The 13,160-nt window shown below is 38.9% G+C and overlaps 1 protein-coding gene across 30 annotated transcripts in view; it reads right to left on the bottom strand.

The window, feature by feature from the left end:
- The window catches only part of NXPE3 (neurexophilin and PC-esterase domain family member 3), a 72,605-nt gene that overhangs the window by 10,735 nt on the left and 48,710 nt on the right, over nt 1-13,160 (bottom strand). For all 30 annotated transcript variants that reach the window (XM_054480315.2, XM_054480313.2, XM_063661571.1 and 27 more), the window contains one exon: nt 12,054-12,129. The gene's annotated coding sequence lies outside the window, so the exon portion shown is untranslated. The remainder of the gene's footprint in view (nt 1-12,053; nt 12,130-13,160) is intronic.

Genomic DNA, 13,160 nt, shown 5'->3' with positions numbered 1-13,160 from the left:
ATAAAATTTTTCAGGAGCTTTCAAAACAGATATCGTCTTATGTGTTGATTTGTTGAATGCTTTTCTTAAAAATAATAATTTGTTATTATCCCCATAGCAATGTAAAACATACTTCAACATCTCAAGAAACATTTAAACTTCAGGGTATTCTAACAGATTTTTCTAATGCAGATGAGTAAATCAGACCACATATTTTCAAATTCTAGGTGTTCTTCAATATGGTAGTGCTTTATAAATGTCAGGTACTTTTCTAAGTACTGGGGCACAGCGGTACATCAGACAAACACCAATCTCTGTCTTTGTGGAGCTTATACCTGGCTGTATGAACATTCTGGTCCATATGGTATCCATATAATAGAAACAATTACTATTTCTGAGATACATGAACTCAGTTCTACTGGCACTCATATACTTCCCAATAGGCCACCTGACCAACCAGGCTATGGCACAGACAGCTGTAGTTAGTAAGTTCTATAAGCTGTTTCCTTACGATGGTGTCACCTATTCTTTTGTATGTTTTAATCTGGAAAGATCAAAAAGTTGTCTTTAAAAGTAATTCTCTAGGTCCTGTTTGCAGCAAATTATTAGCACCTGATATCAAAGCACAGTATACCATATTGAGGAAATTTCTCCATCCAGTAACCTAATCATCATAAAGATGAATTAGCAAAAGGTTTGCACATCTAAGAACATCCTGCTCAGTGCTAAGAGAATAAACTTGATACCCCGTTAAGTACTGTATGTATAGTATGTACAACTTTGCATATTATGGACTGATTGTGTGCAGACAAAATTAATAGTGTCCCCGGAGTCATCTGTCTGCAACTTCCTTTTATATGAAAGCATCAAAGGAGATGCCATATACCACTTTGTCCTCTTCATAAATATTTACTGAGCATCCACTATGTGTGAGTGAGTCATCCACTATGTAAAGTAACTCCACTGCTTCCCAGCAGGTACACAAGGTCTATCCTCTGATGGGCGGCCAGAGAGGCACCTTGCACAAAGTCAGGTCACACAGTTGAACATCCCAATAAACAGATGCCTTATAAAAAGACCCTGAATCACAGCAATGCTACAGTACCCTGAAATACCTTTGCAGCATCCCATCCTTCTAGCCCAGCAGAAATCCAAGTGTTTAAACTGAAAACAAAACAAATTTTTCTTCCCCCTTAACATTTCATTTCCAAAGAAATGAAAAGTTCTTCCATTTGATTTCAGAAAATATCCACATACTATAAAATGCATATGGTTCATACAAAATCATATATATGATGGAGTTATGTTTGGTGTTAGTCTGAAGGGCTACCTGTGTACCACACTCTCTAAGAGTAGTAATCAAAACTCACACAAAACATCCATATGAAACAAGTGCACTTTCCTAACTTTCACCCTGTAAATGGTTCTTAGCTCATGAGGGTGTTGTCTGGTTTCTATTTATAATGATGAACTTTATCCACTATAGACATCAAGAGATAAAAATGAGGTAGGTGAGCTTTGTCCAAAAAGGCAGAGAGCATTACAAGTTCCATGGCTTCTTCTGCTTTCTCTGACTTGTTGACAACTCCAAAAGTTTCATTTCCACATATATGAATGAAAGCATCCTCCTAAACACTGAATGTGGGAACTGTCAACTCTTGCCTGCTTTAAAGGACACTAAAATCTGAACTGCCTTAAAACAGAATGGTGAAGGACCAAAAAGTATCTTCTAATCCCAACTCCCCTTTCTCCCTCCTTTTTTCCTCTCCATTCTTCTTTGTGACACTCTTTCCTATACAAATCCACAGATTCTAGACAGTAATACATAGTTCAAAATTACTCATCCCTGTACCCTTCTACTGTAAAAAATGTACATGCTCTGGGAAAGGATCTCAGTTTCAGGAAGAAAATTAATAAGCTAATTTACATTGTACTACAAATAAATGATAACTTTGTTACTTTTCCTGGTAATATTTACTTTTTAAAGAGAAAAAAAAATTTGAAGGCAATTAACCCCAAAGAACTGAATATTTTATAGTTGAATTTTAGGATCCACAGAAATTAAGTAAAGAAAATGTTTGACCGAAAGACCCTTCACCATTCCTTTGTATGAGGCTTTGGCCTACATGGATCTGCAAAGCCTAAAGCTAAGAAACTTCTAACCATTATACTTTTCCTTTATATTTTGACTTAAACCTCTTTTCCCCCAAAGAAAAGGCTAAATTTAGAAGGTGAGTTAAATTGAACTTAAATTGAGCTCACTAATATAGAAATGGAGTACAGTACTTGTAAATGTTCAGTACATAGTTGCTTCATAAACATGTTGATTAGAATTTACGTTTTGCAAAACTTTCATATCCAAAATCATCTTCCCCCTTCCCTTTTTAACACAGGTAACACATATTTGTCAAACTGAATGAGGGATAAGAATATAATTTTATGTCTTATTTAAAGGCATGAATGCCTTATATGCCACATTTTTTCAAGAAGAATTTTAATTCTGGAACTTTTAATTCAGAATTTAAAACGAGGTTTTTTGTTTTGGGGGATTTTAGGAAATTTTTGTTTGTTTTTATAAGTCTCTAGGGATTTATATTGAATTTCTGTAAACAAGGACAATAGTGTGTGCCAGACAGAAAGACTAGTTATAAAAATGTTTAAGATCTGAGAAGGAGAAATCAGCTTACATCATGTGTAACATATATTAATATCAACAAAATAATAAATTATGGATCCATAATATAATAATACTTTGGAACACTGATAATGTTTATCATAACTACCACTATTTAATATCTGCCATATGCAGAATACTATGTACTTTATATACATACTTTATCTCTAATGTATGTAACAGCTGGGAGAATGGTCAAAGAGCGAGGTAAAATATGCAGTTATGAAATCTTGCCAAACACAATGCATACTAACAGACAAAATACATCAAACATGCATAGCTATCAACAGGAAGAATTTTATGAAGGGATAATTTAATACTGGAATTAGTGAGGAAATCTGAATTCTCAGTTACTAAAAGACTATGCAAATTTAATACAAAGTTGATGACAATTATTTATTCAAACAATCACTTTACCTCCCCAAAATTGCTTTTGCTTACATTTTCTGGATACTTTAGGCCAGGAGTTGGCAACTACGGCCTGCAGGCCAAATCCAACCTATTGCACAGCTGTCACCTGAAAATGGTTTTTACATTTTAAAATTATTACATTTTAAATGTTTATATAAGTGCCTGCATAATATCCTCCATCTTGTCTCTTGGCCCACAAAACCTAAAATTTTTACTATTTGGCCCATTACAGAAAAAGTCTGCCAACCCTTGCTTTAAGCAAAAGTGCTTAGAGGCACTGCAGTGTCATGGCTTTGAAGCCTGCATACCTATCTGTAGCATTTACCAGCTACGTGACCTTAGGCAAATCTCTTAATCTCTGAGCCTCAGTTTACTTGCCTATAAATTGAGATACTAGTATCTAAATCAAATTTCTAACATGGCATGAGATAATGTGCAATGTATGTCAAGTACTTGACACATCCTAGACACTTAATAAATGTTAGTTCCATTCGTGTTCCCATAAATTATTATGACCATTGAGTAAATCTCCCTCTTATTTGTGTGCATATGGCTACAGGGAGTGGAAAATGATAGATTACAGGTTGGACAAAAGCTGTTAGTCATACCTTGCATCTACATTGAATTTTTCTTCCAGAGCACTTTCACACGTATGCAATCAAACTGATTACAAAAGAGCATAATTATAAAAATATCATAACTGCAGAATTTGTAAGTCAGACAACTATTATACTGAACAGTTCCTAAAGATGTACTAAACTGGCCATAGGTTCAGTAAACAGGTTCTCTTGTCGACGTCCTTCTCTTTTTCTCTGTTTCCAGCAAGCATGCTCAGAATTTCATCTCCTAATCTGATTCTGGATTTTATAGACTTGTCCTGTTGCCCTGCAGAGTGTCCTTCTCCCATTAGCCTACGTCATTCCATACAGTGTTAAAGTTCCATAAAATTCTAGCAAACAAGGGTCTGGGGGACCAAAAGTTAATTCGGCAGTAAAGAGGAGAGGATGGAAATCAACAAAGACACCCTTTAGTTTTACATGTTCTCTGTTCAGTTTAACTCTCAGATTCTTTGATCTGTGATTCTCAACCCTGTGTTTTCCACCTGACAGGTATGGCATGCCCAATCAGAAAGGTGCTCTGTGGCCTGTATGATTTTTCTTTTTTTTTTTTTTTTTTTTGGAGACAGGATCTCACTCTATTGCTCAAGCTAAGTGCTGTGGCTCAATCACCCACTATGATTTTCAAAAAGGGGATGTGTGGCCCTTGAAAACATTTCCTCAGTGATTTTTTAATAGTCCTTTAAGGAGGAATTCCCCATCTGCTGAAGAGTCACTGCTTTAAATGACTTAACACAATAATTCTAGTGCCAGGTATACCACTCAGACTAGTGAAAAAGAAAAGCTAGATTTACTGAGTCTTCACCTGTATGAAATACAAGTAGATTCACATTTACCTTTGATTATGATCCCTTAGATAAAGGAAAGATAGTGGACTTGGTTTAAATGCCTATCCTACCTAAGGTTGTATTTTATGACTTCATCACACCATCCCATAATTGGCAGTACTCCCAGAGAAAAGAATGGAGAATGGTGTAAACAGATTTCTTATGTTCATATGATCTGGCACCCACATCGGTACAATGAGATGGGAATCTTTAAATACAGGTATGGTGAGCAAAGGGAAAAGAGACCTCACAGAAACCAAGGACTCCACAAATAACCTATGAAAGTTACAAAAAATATAAAAGTAGATACCAATAGATAATCTGATCAAAGTAACCAGAGTGCTGAAAAGCCTGGCTTTTTAAAGAGAGTCATAACTACTTTCTCATAAAGAAATGATGTAGCAGAGAAGAGACCAGGTTATCTTGGTTTGGGGAAAGTACAAGTTAAGGGAAAACACAGAAACAAACCCAAGTTTTTAGGTTGGATATTTAGAGATTCTCAAACACGTGTCTGTCCGTTCATTTATTAAAAGACATTTGTTAAAGAACAAATTTTTACTTTAAGAAAAGATAAAAGGGAAATATCCAGCAATCTAATTATCAAATTAAATTATATTGATTATAGAAATTCACCTATTCATGGATTCACTCAGTAAATATTGAGCACCTACAATGTTCCAGACACGCTTCCAGATACTACGAATACAGCACTGAACAGAAAGGCCACCGATGCCCTTACAGAGCTTACATTCTACTGGGAAAGACAGACAATAATCAAAAAGCTATATGAGATAATGCCAGGTGGCCATGATGTGCTATGAAGAAAAGCAAAGCAAGGTCAAGGAAGAAAGCCAGAGGTGTTATTTTACCTAGAGAGTTCCCGGAGAGCCTCCCTACTATCCTCCAAACCAGTGTGACAACAAAGCAGTTTCAGATCTGAGAATTCTTGTCTCTTGTCCTTTTTGAAGTCTGAGCAATCTTACCCACTTCCACAGGTTCAATTCTGACCTGTCTAGGGTTGATTCCTATTACTGGCTCTGACCTTTTCTCTGAGTTCTAATTCCATGTTGCCAAGAGTATATTCAAGTCTAAAATGAAACTTGCCATATTCCCCACTCTGTCCCTCTACCCTCACCAAAAGATTATCTTCATTTTTCCAGAAACCTCTAGAGGAATTAAAGATTTGACTGTTTCTACTCTTCCATTCCACTATAGAAAAGTGTTAATAGTTCCCTCTCCAAAATGGTCCCTGTTCACCCCTTAGTATGCTACTCATTCTAACTATCTTTATGTTTAAGAGTAGCTAGAAGTTTGCTTGAGGAAGCAATGATATTCATGTTTTCCCCTGCTGAACCACAATTGGACCTTATGACCTTCCATATCAAAACTAAATGTCTGTGCCTGGTTTTCACATCCTCTAAAATCAAACTACATCAAACCTATCTGTTATGGACTGAATGGTGTCCCCCCAAAATTCACATGTTGAAGTCCTAACTCCCAGTACCGCAGAATGTGGCTATGTTTGGAGATGGGGCCTTTAAAGAGTGTAAGTTAAAAAGGGCTATGGGGTGAGTCCTCATCTAATCTGACTGGTATCCTTATAAGAGGGTAGAGACATCAGGGATGCCCATGCACACAGAAAAAGCCACATGAGAAGACGTAGTGAGAAGGCGGCCATGTACAAGTCAGGAGAGAGGCCTCGGGAGAAACTAAACCTGCCAACACCTTATCTTGAACTTCCAATCTCCCAGAACAGTGAGAAACAGATTTCTGTTGTTTAAGCCACCCAGCCTGTGGTATTGTGTTAAGGCAGCCGTAGCAAATTAAAACATTATCCCATCATACTTCTATCTCTATTCTTCAACATGCAGTCCTTATGAATATCTTCTAAAATAGCACACTAATTCTTGCCCCCAAATTTTTACCCAAGCTAGAATTCTTGCCTGTAATATTCTTCTTCCCTTGATTAAAAGCATGGGGTTCTGAAGTCAAACAAACCTGGGTTCAAATCCAAGCTCCATTCACTTAATAACCATCCAACTTTAATTAACTTCTCTAAGACTGTTTTCTCATCCATAAAATGGGTATATTAACTGCATTCAGCCAGTATGTAGGTTAAATGTGGCAGTGTCATGAGATGCCTAGCACAACTCCTGGCACATAATATACACTCAATGATAGTAGTTATAATTATTATTCATTTTTCAAAGTTCTAATTAATACTTCATTGTTAAGCATTTTGGCCTCTTTGGACCATCGGCCCAACTTGAAGAGAACATAGGAGAAGAGGAGGACCACAGAGTCAAGTCTGGAACCCTTCAGGGCCCTGACGCTGCCTGCAAACAGTGGACAGCAGTGGACAGCAGATGTGATGGGGAGCCATTCAGGGGTTTCGAACAAGATAAAAACACGATCACAGTGGCAGCTGTGTGGAAGTGATCAGGAAAGACTGCAACAGTCAATGTGACAGGTCATGGAGGTCTGAACTGAAGTGGTGCTCCTGGGCATGGAAAGAGGGGAACTGTTTAGAGATTTCACACATTTAATCTATAGGCAAGAGACTGAACACAGAAAGACAGGGGAGGGGCCGGGTGTGGTGGCTCATGCCTGTGATCCCAGCACTTTGGGAGGCTGAGGCGGGTGGATCACCTGAGGTCAGGAGTTCGAGGCCAGCCTGGCCAACATGGTGAAACCCCATCTCTTCTAAAAATACAAAAATTAGCCGGGCGTGGTGGCGGGTGCCTGTAGTCCCAGCTACTCCGGAGTCTGAGGCAGGAGAATTGGTTGAACCCCGGAGGCAGAGATTGTAGTGAGCCGAGATAGAGCCACTGCACTCCAGCCTGGGTAACAGAGCGAGACAGGAAAGGAAAGGGAAAGGGAAAGGGAAAGGAAGGAAGGAAGGAAGGAAAGAGAAGGAGAGAGAGAAAGAAGGAGGGAAGGGAAAGGCAGGGCAGGGCAGGGAAAAGAGAGATGAGGGTCAGAGGTAACTCCAAGGCTTTGAGGATGATAGTGGTGGCACAAAGAACAGAAACAGGAAAGCCAGATGAAGGAGAGTGGGGGAGGTACCAAGTCTGATTTTAACCTTCACATTCGGTTCCCTGCACTGCTCCTGCCACTCTACCTCATCCCTTATCTGCACTCTGATTGGGGCAGTCTCTGTGCCCTACTTATCCAGTAAAATTTCAAGAAAGAATCTAAAAATTAATTCACACCAAGGCATCAACAGTAACCCTTCTTGAAGGTTATTTGCATTTTAAGAGAGGCTCCCAAAAATGAACAACCATGAAGTTTGGAGAGCCAACAAACCTAAGTGAGGTATGGGGTGGAGAAAGCACGTCCTTTAACATTATTATCACCACCCAGTCCACCTCCTGCCTACTACAATTTGGCTGCAATCTGTCACTCTGCCCTAGATTTTGACATTAGTGTTGGGTTTAACAATCCCTTTCTTATCTAAATGCTGGATACTGTTCAATACTAGAGGTAAACACACAGAACTGTTTTCATTGGCTGTTTACAAGATACAAAACCTTACCACGGAAGAGCAGGGTTGGGAAGGTCCATGATATATCAGCCTCTGCCATCTTTCAGACAGCTCATCTCTCAAGAGACTAGAAATGCCAAAGGTAAATTTGGCAGCCTTGCCCAGTGATCACTTTCAGTTTCCAAACTCTTATCTTCCACCTCAAATTAAACGCACCTCCTTTCCCCATAACAAAGATACAACATAGAAAGTTCTTATGGCCTTCAGAACAACTTTTCACAGCTGTTATGATTAAAAAATAAATCATCCTTTCATTTTTTTTCCACCCTGGCTTATTTGTTCAACCAAAATTTATGAAGTCACCCTGTGCTATGCTACAGAGGTGAGGGAATGGGTGTGGAAGGGGAGGAGAAGGGTAAAAATCAGATCTCACACAATTCCTATCTTCAAAGTGTCCTCAGTTCATCTTCATTCACAAGACCTAAACCCCACATCTATGGATCACCTTTGTAGCTCTGGCCCTTTTAAACCTCCAGCAAGCCTCCCTAGGTTTAAGATGTGGAACTCCACTGCCAGTGGTCCAAATTTCCAAAAAGATCTGACCCACATGGAATCTAAGTGCATTACCTCAATGATTCTCAAAGGAGTTAGTCCCAACCATGCACATCTTCGTAAGCGTGTGCACTGTAGTATGTGGACATGCAACGGTGAATAAATAGGAGACATTGTTTTAATAGTGGTGCCGAATCACTGAGCAGATTTACTCAGAACTTCGTGTCATTTCCTGTCACATATCCACTGTGTACCCACTTATTCACTGCACTGTGCCAAATACTGCACAAAATGAATTAAAAAGAAATTCATCATGGTGCATCCACTGTGTAGAATAGTATGGCAGTTCCTGAAACAATTAAACATAGAATGACTTGATATATCCCCAAAAGGAAAGAAAGCAAGGATTCAAACAGATACTTGTACACCCACGTTAACAGCAGCATTATTCACGATAGCCAAAAGATAGAAACAATCCAAGTGTCCATGGACAGATGAATGGATAAACAAAGTGTGGTATGCACACCTACACACACGCTGGAATAGTATTCGGCCTTAAAAAGGAAGGAAATTCTGACATTTATACAACATGAATGAACCTTGAAAATATTACACTACATGAAATAAATCAGTCATAAAAAGATAGGTATGATGATTCCACTTACATAAGGTATGTAGAGTCATCAAATTCTTAGAGACAAAAAGTAGGAGGGTGGTTGCCAGGGACTTGGGGAGGGGGAGAAATGTAGAATTATTGTTTAATGGATATGAAGTTTCAGTTGGGGAAGATGAAAACGTTCTGGAAATGGCTGGTGGTAAAAGTTGTAATATGAAAAGTACTTAGTGGCACTGAACTGTACACTTAAAAATGGATAAGATGGAAACTTTTATGTATCTTTTATCAGAATTTAAAAATATATATTTAAAGCATTTAAGGATATAATGAATAAAACTTTCCTGAAATAAAGAAATATAAAGCCAGGCATGGTGGCTCACACCTGTATCCCAGCACTTTGGGGTCCAAGGTGGGAAGATCCCTTGAGGCCAGGAGTTTGAGACCAGTCTGGGTAACATAGCAAGGCCCCATCTCTGCAATTAAAAAAAAAAGGAGAAAGAAAGAAAGAAAAAAGAACGAAGAAGCTTGGCATGTTGGCATGCACCTGTAGTAGTCCCAGCTACTGATAAGGCTGAGGCAGGAGGATCACTTGAGCCCAGAAGGTAGAGGACACAGTGAGCTATGATCATGCCACTGCACTCCAGCTTGGGTGGCAGAGCAAAACTCTGTCTCAAAAAAGAAGCAAAACTTTGGGAGGCTGAGGCAGATGGATCACTTGAGGTCAGGAGTTCAAGACTAGCCTGGCAAACATTGTGAAACTCCATCTCTACTAAAAATACAAAAATTAGTCGGGCGTGGTGGCATGTGCCTGTAGTCCCAGCTACTCAGGAGGTTGAGGCACAAGAATCACTTGAACTCGGAAGGCGGAGTTTGCAGTGAGCCAAGAAGGGGCTACTGCACTCCAACCATGGGTGACAGAGGGAGACTCTGTATCAAAAAAAAAGAAAGGAGAGAGGGAGGAAAAAGAAGAGGAGGAGAAGGAGGAGAAGAAGGAGAAGGAGAAAAAGGAGGAGGAGGAGAAAAGAGAAAAGAAAAGAAACTAAAAACGTTGTTCCCCCTCTGGAAACCAGTACTTTTAAAATCCATGAAAAATGAGATGTAGACACAAAGCAAGACACAAAAAGACAACAAACCACAGAAAAATCTTTTGACCTCAGTTGAATAAGTACATGCAGAGCATTTACAACGGCATGTCTCAACCTTTCTTTATTAGACCCACTACAGGGTCTTTTTAGACATCTTTTTCCTAATCATCCCCTCATGAAAGTTTAATACCACAGATATACTGTATATCTATTATGTACTATGCCCCCTTTGGGGGCCACAAACTATTGTAATAGCTGAGATTTTTCCCTGAAGAACCAATTTTTGCCCTCTTGGAGATAATATCACCCTCTCTAAGAATGCATGATTTACAGTATTAGACCCTCTACAGATTCACAGTACTAGGCTGTCTAGCAAACTTGACTGAAACAATCAGAGGACTGGGGATGCACATAAACTACTCAATGCTAAAACATATCCAAAAGTCTTCTACCAATATTAAAAGTGCCTGCATGTTGCTAAATATCTGAACAGTGAAAAAATCATTTTTAATGCTTCCAAATATCTGGAGGTTGGCATTTTATAGATATAACATCTAGGTAATTAACAGTATTTTGATAAGTTTAATTCAGATATTTGGTATCATATATAGAGAATGTAGCATTGTGATTATTGTTTAATATAACCATGACAGAATTCACCATTTGTCGTGGTTATATTTCCCATTCTATCAAAAAGACACATGCACCTGTATGTTCACTGCAGCACTTACTCACAATAGCAAAGATATGGAATCAACCTAGATGCCCATCAACAGTGGACTAGATAAAGGAAATGTGGTACGTATACACTGTGGAAATCTATACAGCCATAAAAAAGAATAGAATCATGTCCTTTGCAGCAACATGGATGCAGCTGGAGGCCATTATCCCAAGTGAATTAACACAGGAACAGAAAACCAAATACCACATGTTCTCATTTATAAGTGGGAGCTAAACATTGGATACTCAAGGACATAAAGATGGCAACAAAGACACTGAGGACTGCTAGATGGGGGAGAGAGGGAGGCAAGCAAGGGTTGAAAAATAACTATGATCAGTACCCTGGGTGATGGGATCAGTTGTACCCCAAACCTCAACATCACGCAATACACCCAGGTAACAAACCTATACATGCACCCCCTGAATCTAAAATAAAAGTTGAAGTTACAAAAATAAATAAATAAAATAAAGCTAATTACAGCTACCTAAAAAATGCTGTAGGGCTAAATGAGATCTTGCTGGTAAGCTCCCAAAACAAGTATTTAATAAGTGTTAATTCCCAATCCACTAACTCCATCAGCGGCAGTAAATATTTTCATTCACTACGTTTGAAAGGAAGGTATTTTACTTCACAGACAATCCCAAATTGAAGGAACAGAAAGTGCTTTAATCAGAAACCACATATGCTAGTTTTAAGGAGCCTCTTCACCAAAACTGTGAGGGGGCATGATGCTCTCCAAGCCTGTTAAAGATTACATAACCCTGAAACTGTCAGTAAGCAGAGAGCTGAATTCCCCTCTTAGATGTATTCATATGTCCTCCTGCTATGGAAAATAGCGGAAATTCAATAAATTGGTTTTAAAAAATACTACTAAACCACACACACACACACACACACAAAATCTTAGTTCTCATGAAATCACAGTAAAATGCCTATAAGTAAAATTCATAGTAATTTTGCAGCAACTTCAAAAAAATGGCTAATTTAAGAGAAAAATCTTTGAAAAATCCCACCGCCCTTTTTGACATCAGCCAGGGGCTAGGTAACACCTGGATGCTACTTGTTTAGAAATATCAGCCCTTCTCACCCTCGAGAGTTCAGCATCAGGCCAAGAAAGCCAAAAGGTGAAGTTCAGCCAGGGCCCTCGAGATCTTCCTGTTAACCTGGGAGAAAAAAATCAAGAGGCCTCCAGATCAGTGTCAGCTATGAGCCAAAAGAAAATGGTGTCTTCAGGAGCAATTCATTGTTGGTCTCAGAACAATTAGAAAATCTTTCCCCTCAGTAATGCTTTCCATGGCTCTGTAGCTTCTGAAAGGGTTTCTTTTGCTCTCTGAGAGCTTTCTTGTCTTGTCTGTTACGAGACAAGAAAGAGAAGGGTTTGCCTCCTCTTCCTCAGTGAGGAAAAGTCTGTATCTGAACAGCTGGATTATGCTGACCTCGGTCATCACCTCCACACTGGAGAGGATGCTGCCAAACGTTTCCATCATCTGCACTGTGCACTGATGTCATGTGCTAACTCCTCTCCGACTGACTCCTCTGCCACCGCAGTGCTCCATGCCTGTACCCTGCCCGACTTTGTCTTTGGCCTCAGCAGGATGATGTTAGAAAGACGGTGGAGAGGGGTGGTGGACCATACATTGTATTCTGAGGCCAAATAAATAAACAGGCAGGGTTATCTGCCTGTTTAGATGATCTGTGTGGCTGGTGCCCTGCTCTATCAGGGATTATGTGGGGTGGTGAATGAGACTTGGAAACTTTTATCTCCCTTTATCGTCTAAACAACCTACTGTCTAACAGAAGCAAAAAAATATTCCACCCAGCCAGATATTTCTTTAGATGTCAGATTTAAATAGAGGAAATATATATTACCAAATGCTTAAAATTTACATAACTGTCATCCTCTTTGGGACAGCGCCTTCAGCCACTACAGTAAATTCACTAATCCCAATGAAGAGAATCTCTAATCCATTCTATTTAGAAATGTGCTTTTATTCAAACAAAATCCCTTAACATATACAGATTATCATGAATCTGGGGGTCCAGCCAAATCATCAAGTTTCAGGTTTTCCTCATTCATAAAATGGCCATTCATACATTTTAATTTTACAGCTGTAAGAATGAATGAGGGCATCCTATAATGTATTTCAATTTACTCTGATATATTTTCCCATAAAGATATAGTTTCATGCCTACG

This window comes from Pongo pygmaeus, chromosome 2 (assembly GCF_028885625.2).
Source record: "Pongo pygmaeus isolate AG05252 chromosome 2, NHGRI_mPonPyg2-v2.0_pri, whole genome shotgun sequence".
Lineage (NCBI taxonomy): Eukaryota > Metazoa > Chordata > Mammalia > Primates > Hominidae > Pongo > Pongo pygmaeus.
The sequence above is the reverse complement of the archived record's forward strand: the minus strand, read 5'-3'. Positions and strand labels throughout refer to the sequence as shown.